Here is a 13,074-nt window from a genome sequence, read left to right as displayed (position 1 = left end):
TAACTTTTAGTTTTCACCAGTTATGTTGAATAGTGTTATATACAATATCTAACCACTATTAACAATTGTTCTGCGGACACAAATATTTTAAATATGTATCTGTGTCTTCTACTCTAAACCAAAAATGCAAATGTATGTACTTTGCCTATGATGTTGTCAATTATACTTTCTCATGGAGCTTTTGATTTATTGTTAGGGGTATTTCATTACTGTGGTAATTAATTTGTCATCTTATGATATTTTTAATAGTTACAAAGCTTGCATTTTATATTTTAAAATAATTAAGCATATTTCGCAAAACGTACTATTTAATGAAAAGGTGTTTTCAAGTAACCTAGGGCATCTGAGACAGGATGCAAGCAGATTACCTTAGGCTCCTAGGCCAGGAAACCATATGTTTTATTTACTGAATGAGAATGGAAGCTGCCTTCAGCTTCTGTGCTGATGAAGAAAGGAGCTGAAAATGGCAATGCTCACATGCGATGCTGGAAATTAATGATCTGTCTATAGGACAATTATATGTGTTTTGCTCACCGTGCCTACTTATAATTTAGTATGGTTCATTTTGCCTTGTGTCCGGCTAGCAACTGGAAGCAGCCAAAGATGATAAGAAACTTTGTATGATGTAAGTAATCTAATTTTGTACTTTTAACTCGTGTATAAAAGACCTCAACTAGTAGAAAAGCAGTGTGCATCTTGTTATGGTGTGCTATGTGCATCTAGTTACAGCGTCCTGTAATAGGAGTGCACCCTCCTCGACGAGAATAAATGGTTTACGATTTAAACTTCCTCCTGCCTGTTTTCTCTTAGAGGTTTTGGGTCACCCAGAGGGTGACAGTCATTACTATAAAATTACACTGCTCAATGAATCAGACTTAAAGGCAACCAGAAGAAAATTATTCTGCCCCATGGGTAATTGAGAGTGAGCATTATAAGCAGTGTTAGACAGAATACTCTAGAAAAGTAATTAGATACTGAATACTGTCCATATAGTCGTTAATTTATTCAGATTTGTATTTTGATTGAATAATCAATATCTTCTTCTTCTTCTTCTTCTTTTGGCTACTCCTGTTAGGGGTTGCCACAGCAGATCATCTTTTTTCATACTTTTCTGTCCTCTGCATCTTGCTCCGTTACAGCTACCAACTGCATGTCCTCTCTCACCACATCCATAAACCTCCTCTTAGGCCTTCCTCTTTTCCTCTTACTTGGCAGCTCCATCCTTAACATTGTTCTCCCAGTATACCCAGCATCTTTTCTCTGCACATTTCCAAACCAACCCTGTCTCGCCTCTCTGATTGTGTCTCTCAACTGTCCAACTACAGCTGACCCTCTAATGTACTCATTTCTAATCCTTTCCATCCTTGTCACACCCAATGCAAATCTTAATATCTTTAACTCTGCCACCTTCAGCTTTCTCTCCTGTTTTTTGGTTATTGCTACTGTCTCCAACTCATATAACACAGCTGGTGTCACTACTGTCTTGTAGACCTTCCCTTTCACTGCTTGCTGGTACCTGTCTGTCACAAATCACTCCTGACACACTTCTCTACCCACTCCAACCTGCCTTCACTCTCTTCATCACTTCTCTTCCACACTCCCCATTACTCTGTACTGTTGATCCCAGGTATTTAAACTCATTGACTTTCGGCAGCTCTACTCCCTGCATCCTCACCATTCCTCTGATTTCCCTCCTATTCACACACATGTATTCTGTCGTTTTTTCCTACTGACGTTCATTCCTTTCCTTTCCTGAGCATATCTCCACCTATCAAGGGTCTCCTCAACCTGCTCCCTACTCTTGCTACAGATCACAATGTCATCTGCAAACATCATAGTCAGCAGGGACTGCTGTCTAATCTCTTCTGTCAACCTGCCCATCACCATTCCAAATAAGAAAGGTCTCAGAGCTGATCCCTGATGTAATCCCACCTCTACCTTGAATTCATCTGAATACTTTAAGAATACTTTTCGAATATTTTCAGTAATTGATAAAAAGTCTAGTTCATAAAAATGATATATAACAAGTTGAACATATTTAAACTAAATTGTGACCTGAAAATACACTTCAGATTCACATAAAACAGAAGGTCTGTGTTTGCTGTTTGTCAAAAACAAATGAAATCAACTTTTTCAACAAACGTTTTTACACTGGAATCCCTGAAGCCTACGAAAAAACTTGTAATCCCGGGTCACCTTAAATTCCTTTGCACCTCCTCCTTAGTGTCGTGTTTTGCTGTTGATCAGCACAAGCAGCAAGCATCCTGCTATCCCATCCCCCACCAAAAAGATGGAGCTAAAGTTCTCCCAGCTCAAGTCTACTTTATCTGCAGGTGAGGTGCCTGGAGTTGTATGGGGTAAATAAAATATAATTTTTTGGAATACATACATTTCATGTGTGTTTCGTGTCTACAAAGATCTGTGTAAGTGCTGAACACATACCTTCTTCTTTCAGCTGCTCCCGTTAGGGGTCGCCACAGCAGATCAACCTAAAACAGACATTTTTCCATGTTATACTAATAATGATGTGAAGTAGATAGATAGATAGATAGATAGATAGATAGATAGATAGATAGATAGATAGATAGATAGATAGATAGATAGATAGATAGATAGATAGATACTTTATTAATCCCAATGGGAAATTCAAGTGTATAAAGTGTGAAGGCTTCAGTCCAAATATCAAAGAAACTTTTATTCAAGAATATAACCAAAGAAAAAAAAATCATTAAATTTACATGTTGCTGACAATGAGTTAAAAACCCAAGCCCAAATGTCAATCAACAGAAAGTTGATATGCATTCTCGGATGGAGCAGAGGTAAGAACTGCTGCCTTATAACCAAAAGGTGCTGGGTTCGCGTTTTGAGAAGTGAGCTGCTATTATTATTACTATAATATAATAAAAACATACAGATATAGATATTGTCACACACAAGCGCATGGGAAGCAGCTTAAGGACCTGCCGCGACAAGCCATGCCGGGGTACTAATATCTCTTTTCTTGTTCCTTCAGAAAGACCGAAGCACCGCTGCCATAAACAAACCCGGAAGTCTGCTGGTACCACCCACTTCCGGGGTCCTTTCTAACCTCCGGGCCCCCCATTACTAACCGAGAATGGTAAACCGGATGGACGCAGGGACATCCGGCAATGGGCCGTGGCCGCAAAAGACGAACTGCGCAGGCGCCCCACAAATCTCAGTACATCCCCGCCCCCCCCCCCCCCCCCCCCCCCGGAAGCAACGGGAACCGGATGGAATGCAACGTAAAATAAGAAATGAGGCGTCACGCACACAAAAAAGGAGTCAGACCACAGAAAAAAGGAGTCAGACGCTGTTGCACACGAAACGGGACACACAAAGAGGAGGATTCAACAAGCCCCTAGCACACAAAAAAAAAGAAGCCGCGAGCACCACACAAAGCCCATTGGACACGAAACGGGACAGACTACGGCCATAGTACACAAAAACGACGATTCAGACCCTCGACCACAGTAACATAAATAACAAATGACACACAAAGCCCCATTTCTAAATGAACCGTCCGTATTAAACATACGTCATCTCAACACGTTCACACTATGCAGCATAGGTGGATCTCATTACAATAAGGCACTATTAACCGTTCAACCGCAGAAAAGGCTCCATATTAACAGTGAGTGCGATCCTCCTTATTACTTATCCATATTTATCACGCTCAAGAACAAACAAGTCATGAATTCACGATCACGGGTACAAAACGATACGGCTCGGATAACGGGACCAAACACCATTCACACTATGCAGCATAGGTGGATCTTATTACAATGAGGCACTATTAACCGTTCAACCGTAGAAAAGGCTCCATATTAACAGTGAGTGCGATCCTCCTTATTACTTATCCATATTTCTAACGCTGAAGAACAAACAATTCATGAATGCACGATCACGGGTACAAAACGATATGGCTCGGGTAACGGGACCAAACACACGAACCCGCATGAAAAAAAACAATACAAGTCGGCTCCAACGCGCTTCTGAAACTCTGGAAGAAAAAATGTCTCGGCTCCAAAAACGCAAAGCTCAACTAACACAGTTACAGAAACGAACCCAAATGGACAGACACACTGAACGTGGACGCATGCAGCGCGCGTCTCACAGTACTGCTTCAAAACAGGCACGGGTTCAAAACGAAACTCCTCCCGTCTCAGACATACAGAAACGGCAGCGAAGGGACAAAATAAATAAACGCAGACGTCTACACCGCGCATCTGGACTGCCGGAAAACAAGCACGCAAGGCTCCAAAAAGAGAAAGCTCAACTGACCGACATACAAAAACGGGCAAGGCTCAATACAGACAATGCACGCCGTAAACTACAACGGGCTTCTCACACAGCACAGGCAAATCGATTACACCTCCAAAACAACACGTCCCAAATAATGGACATACAACGACGCGACTCTCAAACGGCACAAGCAAAAGATACACGTCACGGACATCAACGACAGACACCTGCTAAACGCTTGCGCCAGTTAGCTGACAACGCGTTCAATAATGAGTCCACTATTCAGGAAAATTCATTGGGATTAATGAATGTCATTTGCAATCATTGTCATTCACTTAACTTCCCTGAAGAAACAACTGGCAATACAAGTAATGAATTTACACGTTGTTATCAAAAGGGTCAAATTAGACTGCCTCCTTTACATTCATATCTGAATATCTACAGAAGCTTCTAACTAACGATGTACCTGAAAGTGAAATCTTTATGAACTGCATTAGATCCTACAAATCGGTATCCACTATGAACATTAACAGTGGCACTGCACATGACATCCGTCTTGCAAAACTGTTAATTATTGATGAATGTACAATGGCATCCACTCACTTACTCAACACCATTCATAAACTTCTACAAACGTTTATGAATAATAATATTCCCTTTGGAGGAAAGGTACTTTTATTAGGAGGAGATTTTAGACAGTGCTTAGCTATTGTTCCACATGCCATGCGCTCAGCTATTGTTCAGTGCACCGTAAAATACGCAGACAATTGGCATTGCTTTCAAAAGATGCAGTTAGTACAAAACATGCGATGTCCAGATCCAGATCATAACAATTGGTTATTACAACTTGGAGATGGTACACTCGCCAATACAGATAGACTTCACCCAGATATTATTACAATTCCTCAAGCCTTTATCTGCGACGACTTAGTTACAGACAGATTTGGAACAGCAATCTCATTAGACCAAATGCCCCTTTTAACACAACGCACTATATTATGTCCAAAAAAATATTATTTACACTGTGCCACACACTTTATTGTTTGCTTTCTATTTGCATCATCTACACCTTCACACTATTCTATATCTCATTCATACATCACGCTCTTTGTCATTCCCAACACCAGGGGTTGGCGAGCGAAGCGAGCAGGGGGCGGAGCCCCCTAGTACAGCATAAGTCGATCTCATTACACTGATGCACTATTAACCGTTCAACCACAGAAAAGGCTCCATATTAACAGTGAGTGCGATCCTCCTTATTACTTATCCATATTTCTAACGCTGAAGAACAAACAAGTCATGAATTCACGATCACGGGTACAAAACGATACGGCTCGAGTGACAGGACCAAACACACGAACCCGCATGAAAAAAAACAATACACGTCGGCGCCTACAACGCGCTTCTGAAACCCCGGAAGAAAAAATGTCTCGGCTCCAAAAACGCAAAGCTCAACTAACACAGTTACAGAAATGAGCGCAGATGGACAGACACAATGAACGTAGACGCATGCAGCGCGCGTCTCAAAGTGCTGCATCGAAACAGGCAAGGGTTCAAAACGAAACACCTCGAGTCTCAGAGATACAAAAACGCCAGCGAAGGGACAAAATAAATAAACGCAGACGTCTACAACGCGCATCTGAAATGCCGGAAAACAAGCAGGCAAGGCTCCAAAAAGAGAAAGCTCGACTAACCGACATACAAAAACGGGCAAGACTCAATACAAACAATGAACGCCGTAAACTGCAACGGGCTTCTCACACAGCACAGGCAAATCGATTACAGCTCCAGAATAGCACGTCCCAAATCCTGCACATACAACGACGCGCCTCTCAAACGGCACAGACAAAAGATACACGTCAAGGACATCAATGACAGACACCTGCTAAACGATTGCGCCAGTTAGCTGACAACGCGTTCAATAATGAGTACACTATTCATGAAAATTCATTGGGATTAATGAATGTCATTTGCAATCGTCATTCACTTAACTTCCCTGAAGAAACAACTGGCAATACAAGTAATGAATTTACACGTTGTTGTCAAAAGGGTCAAATTAGACTGCCTCCTTTACATTCATATCCTGCATATCTACAGAAGCTTCTAACTAACGAAGTACCTGAAAGTAAAAACTTTATGAACTGCATTAGATCCTACAATAGTTCATTTGCTTTTGCATCTAATGGCGTCCAGTCACTTACTCAACACCATTGATAAACTTCTACAAACTTTGATGAATAATAATATTCCCTTTGGAGGAAAGGTACTTTTATTAGGAGGAGATTTTACACAGTGCTTAGCTATTGTTCCACATGCCATGCGCTCAGCTATTCTTCAGTCCACCTTAAAATACGCAGACAATTGGCATTGCTTTCAAAAGAGTTACAGAGATATTTGGAGCAGAAATTTCATTACACCAAATACCCCTTTTAACACAATGAACTATATTATGTCCAAAAAATATTAATGTTGATCACATTAATAACCAGGTCATTTCATTACTTCCTGGAGAGGCACAGCTCTTTCTAAGCTCTGACAAAGTTGACTCTGATGACGACAATGACCATCTTAATTTCCCCTTAGAATATTTGAACACTATTAACCCAGCCGGATTACCACAACACAATCTTAGCCTTAAAAACGGAACAATAATCATGCTATTAAGAAACCTTAACACTAAACAGGGTTTATGCAATGTTACACGTTTAGTCGTCAACACCATGCCACACAATGTTATTGAAGCAAAACTTCTTACAGGATCACATGCTAACAATACTGTTCTAATTCCTAGAATTGACCTTACAAGTTCTGACCTGGAATTACCTTTTACACTTAAACGGCGACAGTTCCCCATTAAACCTGCCTTTGCCATGACCATCAACAAATCACAAGGACAAACCATGGACAAAGTTGACATCTACCTCTCTGAGCCCGTTTTTGGACATGGACAACTTTATTTGCTTCCTATATGCGTCATCTACACCTTCACACTATGCTATATCTCATTCATACATCACGCTCTTTGTAATTTCACAACACCAGGGGTTGGCGAGTAAAGCGAGCAGGGGGCGGAGCCCCCTAGTATATATATAATATATATACACATACAGACACATATATACAGTGATCCCTCGTAATATAGCGCTTCGCCTTTCGCAGCTTCACTCCATCGCGGATTTTATATGTAAGCATATTTAAATATATATCGCGGATTTTTTGCTGGTTCGCGGATTTCTGCGGACAATGGGTCTTTTAATTTCTGGTACATGCTTCCTCAGTTGGTTTGCCCAGTTGTTTTCATACAAGGGATGCTATTGGCAGATGGCTGAGAAGCTAGATTGCTTACTTTTCTCTCTCTCTTGCGCTGACTATCTGTGATCGTGACGTATGGGGATTGAGCAGGGGGGCTGTTCGCACACCTAGACGATACGGACGCTAGTCTAAAAATGCTGAAAGATTATCTTCACGTTGCTATCTTTTGTGCAGCTGCTTCCTGAAACGACATGCTGCACGATGCTTCGCATACTTAAAAGCTCGAAGGGCACGTATTGATTTTTGACTGAAAAACAAACTCTGTCTCTCTCTCTCTCTCTCTCTCTCTCTCTGCTCCTGACGGAGGGGGTGTCAGCTGCCGCCTTCAACAGCTTTGTGCCGCGGTGCTTCGCATACTTAAAAGCCAAACAGTCCTATTGATTTCTTTGCTACAGATTGTTTTCTCTATCTATGTGACATTCTCTGCTCCTGACACGCACTCCTTTGAAGAGGAAGATATGTTTGCATTCTTTAAATTGTCAGACAGAACTGTCATCTCTGTCTTGTCATAGAGCACAGTTTAAACTTTTGAAAAAGAGACAAATGTTTGTTTGCAGTGTTTGAATAACGTTCCTGTCTCTCTACAACCTCCTGTGTTTCTGCGCAAATCTGTGACCCAAGCATGACAATATAAAAATAACCATATAAACATATGGTTTCTACTTCGCGGATTTTCTTATTTCGCGGGTGGCTCTGGAACAGAACCCCCGCGATGGAGGAGAGATTACTGTATACATATACATATACATATTTACATATCTACATATATATATACATATCTACATACAGTGGTGTGAAAAACTATTTGCCCCCTTCCTGATTTCTTAATTCTTTTGCATGTTTGTCACACAAAATGTTTCTGATCATCAAACACATTTAACCATTAGTCAAATATAACACAAGTAAACACAAAATGCAGTTTTTAAATGATGGTTTTTATTATTTAGGGAGAAAAAAAATCCAAACCTACATGGCCCTGTGTGAAAAAGTAATTGCCCCCTTGTTAAAAAATAACCTAACTGTGGTGTATCACACCTGAGTTCAATTTCCGTAGCCACCCCCAGGCCTGATTACTGCCACACCTGTTTCAATCAAGAAATCACTTAAATAGGAGCTGCCTGACACAGAGAAGTAGACCAAAAGCACCTCAAAAGCTAGACATCATGCCAAGATCCAAAGAAATTCAGGAACAAATGAGAACAGAAGTAATTGAGATCTATCAGTCTGGTAAAGGTTATAAAGCCATTTCTAAAGCTTTGGGACTCCAGCGAACCACAGTGAGAGCCATTATCCACAAATGGCAAAAACATGGAACAGTGGTGAACCTTCCCAGGAGTGGCCGGCCGACCAAAATTACCCCAAGAGCGCAGAGACGACTCATCCGAGAGGTCACAAAAGACCCCAGGACAACGTCTAAAGAACTGCAGGCCTCACTTGCCTCAATTAAGGTCAGTGTTCACGACTCCACCATAAGAAAGAGACTGGGCAAAAACGGCCTGCATGGCAGATTTCCAAGACACAAACCACTGTTAAGCAAAAAGAACATTAGGACTCGTCTCAATTTTGCTAAGAAACATCTCAATGATTGCCAAGACTTTTGGGAAAATACCTTGTGGACTGATGAGACAAAAGTTGAACTTTTTGGAAGGCAAATGTCCCGTTACATCTGCCGTAAAAGGAACACAGCATTTCAGAAAAAGAACATCATACCAACAGTAAAATATGGTGGTGGTAGTGTGATGGTCTGGGGTTGTTTTGCTGCTTCAGGACCTGGAAGGCTTGCTGTGATAGATGGAACCATGAATTCTACTGTCTACCAAAAAATCCTGAAGGAGAATGTCCGGCCATCTGTTCGTCAACTCAAGCTGAAGCGATCTTGGGTGCTGCAACAGGACAATGACCCAAAACACACCAGCAAATCCACCTCTGAATGGCTGAAGAAAAACAAAATGAAGACTTTGGAGTGGCCTAGTCAAAGTCCTGACCTGAATCCAATTGAGATGCTATGGCATGACCTTAAAAAGGCGGTTCATGCTAGAAAACCCTCAAATAAAGCTGAATTACAACAATTTTGCAAAGATGAGTGGGCCAAAATTCCTCCAGAGCGCTGTAACAGACTCATTGCAAAATATTGCAAACGCTTGATTGCAGTTATTGCTGCTAAGGGTGGCCCAACCAGTTATTAGGTTCAGGGGGCAATTACTTTTTCACACAGGGCCATGTAGGTTTGGATTTTTTTTTCTCCCTAAATAATAAAAACCACCATTTACAAACTGCATTTTGTGTTTACTTGTGTTATATTTGACTAATGGTTAAATGTGTTTGATGATCAGAAACATTTTGTGTGACAAACATGCAAAAGAATAAGAAATCAGGAAGGGGGCAAATAGTTTTTCACACCACTGTATATATATATATATATATAGCCAAATCCGCGCGCTTCGCAGCGGTGAAGTACTGCTTTTAAATTTTTATTAAGAAGAAAAGAAAACCTTTTTAAATTGAGGGAAAATATAGCAATAACAATTTGTTAAGGATCTGTTTTTTAGTGAAGCTGCCTTTACACAGCCTCTCCGCTGTTTTATAAACAAACGCCATATAAGGCCGTCCTTTCTCCTTGCTTAGCGGTTCTGTATTGTTTTATTGTTCGTTTATTACGATTGTTATAGTTATTGTGTAGCTATTTGAGACTCACTTTTCTGTTCAGGTACCCATTTCCTTTATGTAATCCGTGGATTCTCCGCTATTTTTTGTTCGTTTATCACGATTATAGTTATTTATTGATTCCCTTCTTCAGCTGACTGCATGCTCATATAAGGCGCTCTGCTGTTTTTTTGTGAAGCAGCCTTTACACAGCTTATCCGCTGTCTTATAAACGAACGCCAAATAAGGTCATCCTTTTTACTTGCTTCGCCAAGGAAGCAGCCTTTTTATTTAATCCACGAGTTCTCCGCTGTTTTATTGTTCGTTTATTACGATTGTTATAGTTCTCTTTGTATACCACGTTGTCAGCTCAGCACTCCGGTTGTAATATGACCAAGCCGTGCAAGCTTACTGTTGAGAATGCAACGTATAGTTGTACAGGAGAAAAGCAATCTTGCCTCAAATCAATGGCAACCTTTTGTAGGTCTATGAACTTAATTTAAACTTTAGGTGTACACGGTGCTTTGTTTCCGAAGTACCTGCACTCATGAAAATGTCTGTATGCGTCAGTCGCTTCATATTCTTTTCCTACATTATCAATTGTGTAATGTGTTTTTTGAACAGGTTTGATTCATTGAAGTGATCACACGTGCTGCGTTTAGTCAGTTTACGTGAGCCGCTCTCTTGTGTGATGTTGTGATGTCCATGGCTTTATTTAATGTTAGCTAAGACCCGGCACTTAAAAGTTTCTCGCTACAGCAATTTTAACTCCGTTACAAAGTGATCCAAAGTCTCGTTTATACCTCGTGTCTTCTCATTAAACTTGTATGTCGCGAATATGGTATTGCAAACGGCAGCGGGAGCGTTTCTAAAAACTTAATTTAAACTTTACGGTTTACACCGTGCTTTGTTTCCGCAGTAGCTGCACTTATGAATATGCTTGTATGCGTCACTCGCTCGCTTCTTATTGTTTCGCTGCCTTCTCAATTGTGTAATGAATGTTTTCTTCAGCGCTCTTTGGGGCTCTTCCTTGTTTTCTACGTACTGTGCTCACAGTCAGTTCACGTGATTATGTGGGAGGCGTGATGACGCGATACGCAACTCCGCCTCCCACGGCCATCAAGCTGCAGTCAATTACAGTATATGGACAAAAAAGAGGTTCCAGTTATGACCGTCACGCGTAGAATTTCGAAATGAAACCTGCCTAACTTTTGTAAGTAAGCTGTAAGGAATGAGCCTGCCAAATTTCAGCCTTCCATCTACATGGGAAGTTGGACAATTAGTGATGAGTGTGTCAGTCAGTCAGTCAGTGAGTCAGTGAGGGCTTTGCCTTTTATTAGTATAGATATGTATGTGTATATATATATATATATATATATATATATATATATATGTGAATGTATGTATGTATATATGTGTGTCTATATATATATATGTAGATATGTATGTATATATATATATGTAGATATATGTAGATGTGTATATATATATGTAGATATATGTAGATATATATATATGTGTATATATATGTAGATATGTGTAGATATGTGTATATATATATATATATATATATATATATATATAATATTGTTTACTAAGCAGCAAATTAAAATTCTTCTTTTCATTTTCTTTTTCCAATTATTAAAATGTAAGCTGCTGCGCTTGCACTCAAGCTTGCTGTCCAAACTGAAAGTGTCCATTTTAGTTTAAAGGACAAAATAAAAAGGTCTGAATTCATTAAAATAGCTTTTCTTGCTATTTGTTTAACTGCAGAGAACAACTCCTCTGATTCCTTTTTGTCAATATATTACTTCACTTTCTTTAACTAAAAGGTTAATATTCCAATCTCCTCTTCCTCTCTGCCATTCGGACGAGTCTGTACTGCTAAAACAAGGCTTGATTTGCTTCTCTTTATTTACACTGCAGGTAGTTGCCTGCAAAAAAAAAAAGATGGCACTAGCGCATCTGCTTCAATTCCTTCAGTAAAGGAGCACTGCAACTAAATTACCATAAAGCTTAGAAATGTTGGGGCTGAAACTATCGACTTTTGTGATTGGCAATTTTATCAGGATCTGATTGATTCTTTTTTAGTGAAAATTGATCAATTTAGATCGGCGGCTGATTGATCGTAGCATCTCTACATAGCAGAAATCAATTGATAAACTTCATTTACCAGTGAACTGCTTTTCTATGCGGGATTTATCAAGGTTATTATAGTTAAATAAAATACTTAAATACTTAAATAAAAACTTTTCTTAAACTGAAAAAAAATAATTAACAGAACTTAAATGATAAACTTAAACTAAGTGAAACTATTAAAGTAGCTGGAAAGAATAACTGAAATAATTTACTAAAAATATTTTTAGTTTTCATCAGAACTGGACTTACACAAGGGCTAACCTGGGACGCAGGGGTCCTGAAATTAACATATGTTAATAAGAATTTCATATTTGGTTTTTGAGTAAATATTCCTGCCGTTAGTGTTTAACCCTTGTAACTTTTAACAGTAAAACAGAAAGTCATCCACCATGAGCTGCCTGCATATATTTATCCAGTGATTGGCGGCTGGTGACGGAGGGTGGGTGTTGACACAGCATTTATGGTGATAGAGCAAGCTGAATACGGAATTGTAAAGCGTGTGCTGAAGAAGGTAATTTCTGTGTGATCACAGTGACAGTTCTTCAGGAGGTGACAGCATGATAGATTCTGGTTAAGTGTTAGTTATACATACCAAGGTGATGATTTTGCTTTGAATGTGATTTACCATTTACTGGATCTCTGGGGCTCAAAAGAGAAGTATTAGATATGGGTAATCCCTTACAGAATTTCAGGCTGTTCAATAATTGTGGCATTTTA

General features: G+C 39.8%; 1 protein-coding gene across 4 annotated transcripts in view; it reads left to right on the top strand.

Annotated features, from left to right (window-relative positions):
* The window catches only part of fam168b (family with sequence similarity 168 member B), a 108,566-nt gene that overhangs the window by 33,164 nt on the left and 62,328 nt on the right, over window positions 1-13,074 (top strand). The gene's annotated exons all lie outside the window — the stretch shown is intronic.

This window comes from Erpetoichthys calabaricus, chromosome 2, assembly GCF_900747795.2.
Source record: "Erpetoichthys calabaricus chromosome 2, fErpCal1.3, whole genome shotgun sequence".
In the NCBI taxonomy this organism is placed as follows: domain Eukaryota; kingdom Metazoa; phylum Chordata; class Cladistia; order Polypteriformes; family Polypteridae; genus Erpetoichthys; species Erpetoichthys calabaricus.
This window is presented reverse-complemented; position numbering and strand designations above follow the sequence as displayed.